Raw genomic sequence first — 5239 nt, 5'->3', positions numbered from 1 at the left:
GTGTGATTTCTGAATGCCCTTGGCTTTGGTGCCAGAATTGGCATCAAGGACTTGGCCCCAGTGACTCCACAATGAAGCAGATGCTCCTTTGCATTCACCTGACTGCATGATGTCAGCGGCTGCAGCCATGGACAACTGATGTCACCCAAGGCAAGGTGAGGGCAGATCAGTCCCTGTTAACCACAATTCTATACACAATATTGAGAAGATATTTTTCAACGTACAGAAAGAAAGTCTAATTGACAGCCAAGAGCTTAGCTGCTCTGAAGTTGTTAATGAACAAGATAATAACAGGTTTTACTTTTTCAATGGTATAATTTTTCCTCTAAAAATTTCTGCTAATTTTTGGGTTGTGATAAAAGAATAAATCCCTTAATGTTAGGTGATTAATTTCTGCTACACCAGATCTTATGGCATATAGTGACTGCAAATGATCTAATTCTCAAAGGCAGTTTTTCAGAAGGAGCAGAAAAGGCAAGTCAGGGTTAGCAAAGTCCAGGCAGAGACCTGGACTATACTGAACTATACTGTTTAGATTAAAAATACTGAATTATTTAAAAAATGAATGTTTTAGCAAATGAGCACAGTTTTATATGGTGAGAATGAAGTTAGTAGTTTGTGATTGTTTGGCTAGCTGTGGAGAACCTTCTATTCCAAATGAGGAGTTTATCTAGTCATGATGAACTATTTTGGGGAAGAGGGGTAAAATAGAAAAAAATTAACAATAGGTTTAAAAAATCTTTCATATAACATATTTTCTTCTTAATTCTTAGAGGGCAAAGCACCCATCACCGCCTGTTACACTGATTTAGATAAGCCCTAGATGTCTAATTCCCAAGCATAAAACATTCTGATGTCTCATGGTATCTTGCCACTCAAAATGTGGTCAAGAGGCTAGTAGTATCTTATCACTTGGGAGCTAGTTAAAAATGTAGGACCCGTATATCCAGCAAGTAGCTGGTTTGTGTGCTCTGAGTGAGGGTCTGAGTCACCTTCCATTTTGCTGGAGGAGCCCCTTGGGCTGTAGTAAACATTTACAATGTCTTTCATCTTTGAGTGGATCTACCGTGGCTTCAGCAGTGCGCCCCAGTTCCTAGGACTTAACAAGAAATCTGGAAAACTTGTATTCTTAGGTTTAAACAATACAGGCAAAACAATTCTTCTTCACGTGATCCAAGATGACAGATTGGGCCAACATATTCCAACACTACATCCGACATCAGAAGAGCTAACAATTGCTGGAATGACTTTTACAACTTTTCACCTTGGTCCGCACGAGCAAGCATGCCGGGTTTGGAAAAATTGTCTCCCAGCAACGAATAGAATTGTCTTTCTGGTGGACTGTGCAGATCATTCTTACCTTATGGAATCCAGAGTTGAACTTTAATGCTTTAATGACTGATGAAACATATCCAATGTGCCAATCCTTATCTTGGGTAACAAAATTGGCAGAACAGATACAATCAATGAAGAAAAACTCCATGAGATATTTGAGCTTTATGGACCGACCACAGGAAAGGGGAATGTGACCCTGAAAGAGCTGAATGTTCGCCCTATGGAAGTGTTCATGTGCAGTGCACTCAAGAGGCAAGCCTACAGGGAGGGTTTTTGAAGTTTTGACAGTGAAAATAAGAGTATTACTTCTCTGGACTGATCATATTCATAGCTTCCTCATGAACTTTTCTAATAGAACAAGGAAAGCTCTCCAACCATATCTGGCATTGTGAAGCCTAGAGTCTCTGTCAACTTTCTCATCACCCAGTGGTGACATGTGCTCTTCTCTACACCGTTGGGAGGTAATGCTGTCCCATGTGCAGTATTCCGGTCAGTATCCTGGGACTTGGAAGTTGGCAGGATTTGCCGAGTAAAGCTATGTGCCATTGTGGGGCACCTGAAAAGAAAACACGTCTCACACTGTAATTGATTTCAAAAGAAAGCAATTCTATTTTTTAAAGAAAGTGTTGTTAATGTAATTGGTATCCCTCCTCACGTTTTTAGTTCACAGTTTACTTGGTCTAGAGTTCTCTATTCGTTTTTATTAACTAATGAATGATACTTAGATCCTTCATAAAATTAAGTGCAGATACACATTGGAGACCAGAGCTCATCTGGGTGAACTTACTCCTGCTGAGTTAGCAGGTTGGTGAGAGAAACTCCCACGAGCACACCTGTCTCTCTAACTGCCTTGGAGTAGGTGGCATTATCTCACCCACAGAGAACTAGAAAAGGGACAGAACTCTGGCTTTGCAGTTGTGGCAGGTTTCACTGTGGTAAGCTAGGGTCACTCCTCATCGGGGAATGTGTAGCAGATTGTTCACTGTGGAGGAGTTAATTATAGACTGGGTTATTCTTACTTATAAAGTTACAGATTTCAGTCAGTCTCTGCTTTTGTACTTTGTGAAATTTTATTTCTCTCTATTAGCACCTTTTTCATTTTTGGTTATAAAAAAGTGACTTTTACTTTGTAAAAGAGTTGAGAACATCTCTCATGTCACATACTGCAGGTGTGTCAGTTACTTTTACGTAGATTCTAGAGGGAATTTTTTCTAAATAGGGAGACAGGACAAAATTAACAGTTTAAGGGCTCTTAATTCTGTGAGTTGAGAACTGAAAAGTATTGTGGTACTTGTTTGGATCCAGAAAATTTTACTCAGTGAGCTTTAAAATCTCCATTTGTGAATTTGGCCTCTATTGGGCTGTTCATGAACTGTTTTTCTTACATCTTGTCTCCTTAGATATCTGTGTTGTTGGTATTAAAGTATCGGTTAACATCTGTAGCTTTTCCAGGTTTGTTTGTTTGTTTTGTTTTGGTATGGAATTGCCTTTCTCCATTGCAGAAATAAGCAGGGGGAAACACTAACCCAAAAACTTTCTGTAGAGCTGTTCCTTGGGAGACAGCATCACTTATTGGCAGTAAAGACTCTGCATAAAAGCACCAGCATCCCTACCAGGGTGATGAGGTTTAATTTTATAGCATTCTATTTTCCTTGTACCACACATAAAATTGAATTTTGGTGATCTTAACCTATATTCTACACTTGTAGTAAAAGATCGAATGATAGATCTCCCAGGAAAAGATAACATAGGAAATGAAAAGTTGGGAGGATATCTGTATTCTAATGTGAGGGTAGGGAAAGTGTGCATAATATATTTCCAGGGTAAGAGAGTATCCTTCTTTAGTTGCAGTTTTCATTCTCAGTCTTCAGTACTGACTTGTTGGGAAAGCATACTTTTTCACTGCCGGGTACCGAATGCAGAGACTCAATGAAGTATATGTCTGGGATGTTCGTGCATTTCACTTATTAGTATGCATGGCTGGATTGAGATAATTGTTGATTTGGAAAGGGGTTAAAATCTTAAGCGAAAAAAATCTATCTGATAGTGAATGAACTATGTAATTAACTTGGATATTTTTAATTTCCTGTGACTAAAGGTTCCCCATACTTCTCTATTCAGAGACGTGAGAAGTATTATTGCTTCAGTGTTAGTTTTCCTCCTTTTTTGTTTCCTGTTTGTCTCTAGTCATTTTGTTGCAAGCTAGAAAACTGAGGGTTCTCCATAGGACAGCTCTTTGTGAAAGTGTTTTATCCCACTGGAGAAAGGGGATTGAAAATCAGTTATGAGCAGTGCATTTCTTGCCCCACAGAACACTATTCCTATAATAAAATAGCTGGAAGAAGCTGCTGTGTGGAGCTTTGGCACCTTGTACAGGAATTCCAGTGAATTCAGACTTTTCATTCTGTTTTATCAGGATACATATATGTCCTATTTCAGTAAAAGTAAAATCACCATTTACAAAAGAATGTCAATCTGTATCCTAAGCATTTATATAAAAAGTTAAAACAAAGCAAAAGTGTAGAGCTTTAGATAGCACCTATATCTACTGAACCAGAGCCTCATTTTACCAGATCCCCTGGTACACTGGTATTGGAGAAGCACGTACATGGCCTCTGAGAGTGGGAATGGTGTGAAAGCGAGAAGGCGAAATTGATCATCTTATTTCAAGACACTGTGGTGATTATGCGGTTTAAATATCTTTATTACTTTTAGGTTTGGCTTACTTGGCTTACTTTTCAGGCTCAGCCTTCTTCACTGTGAATTACACACATCCAAAGCTTTCCATGTACTTATTTCTAACAATGACTTCACCCAGTGCCTGAATTTTCACTATTAGAAGCATTTTTTTTTTTTGCATTAAGTGTGGGCAGAGGTTAAAATAGTCATGTATTCCCTAAAATAGATAATGCATTATGCTATTTTCACATAAGGCAAGACTTGTTCTAGTCCTTGTGTGTGTGTGTGTGTATGTGTGTGTGTTGAAATAATCATGAAGTAGGGACTAAAGAAATTTGAATCAAAAGTTTGCATCTGGAGAAGGGACAAATCTGAGACATGAAGCATGGCTGTGAGAACTGTGGGCAGCAGAGGGCAAGGAACAGCCTGGGAAATGGAGCTGTGAGGGATTAACACAGGAAAGGTGGGAGACACATCTCAGAAACAGTTGACTTGGGGTCCACTCCAACACTGTCTACTTAGTGTATATAAATTGTTTAAGTAACACATTTGATTCCCTCCGCAACTCTTTCCTGAGACAAATATCACTCAGAATCTTCCCGTCTGAATTCCAGAAGAGTTAAACACAGCATCACCTTTCAGAAAATTCTTTCATCTAAACGGAGTATCTAAAATGTATTCTATTTAACTTTTTGGTTCCGTACCAGAATAATGCTTTAAGATTACTATATAAATAAACAAGCTGAGAACTAGATGTGCCAGTGACAGCTTTAATAATCCAATCCTTTTTAAATTTTGTAATGAACTTTTTTTTTCTTTTTTTCTTGTTTTTTTAGCAAGGTCTTACTCTGTCGCCTGGGCTAGAGTTCAGTCATATGATCTTGGCTCACTGCAACCTCCTCCTCCTGGGTTCAAGTGATTCTTCTGCCTCAGCCTCCCTAGTAGCTGGGATTACAGGCACCTGCCACCGCACCTGGCTAAGTTTTGTATTTTTAGTAGAGATGGAGTTTCACCGTGTTGGCCAGGCTGGTCTTGAACTCCTGACCTCTGGTGATCTACCTGCCTCAGCCTCCCAAAGTGCTGGGATTACAGGCTTGAGCCACTGCACCCGGCCTGTAATGAACTATTTTTAAATGTTAGATAAAGATTGTTTTTTGTTTCTGTTTTTGTTTTTGTTTTTCCTATTTCAGCAGTGAGAAGTAATGCAGCATCCACCATATTGCTC

At 39.1% G+C, this 5239-nt stretch overlaps 1 pseudogene; it reads left to right on the top strand.

Moving 5' to 3' along the window:
• Positions 1–1039: 1039 nt before the first annotated feature.
• Positions 1040–1612, top strand: LOC105519348 (annotated as a pseudogene).
• Positions 1613–5239: the final 3627 nt, after the last annotated feature.

The sequence above is a fragment of the Colobus angolensis genome, unplaced genomic scaffold (genome assembly GCF_000951035.1).
Source record: "Colobus angolensis palliatus isolate OR3802 unplaced genomic scaffold, Cang.pa_1.0 Scaffold345, whole genome shotgun sequence".
NCBI classification, from domain to species: domain Eukaryota; kingdom Metazoa; phylum Chordata; class Mammalia; order Primates; family Cercopithecidae; genus Colobus; species Colobus angolensis.
This window is presented reverse-complemented; position numbering and strand designations above follow the sequence as displayed.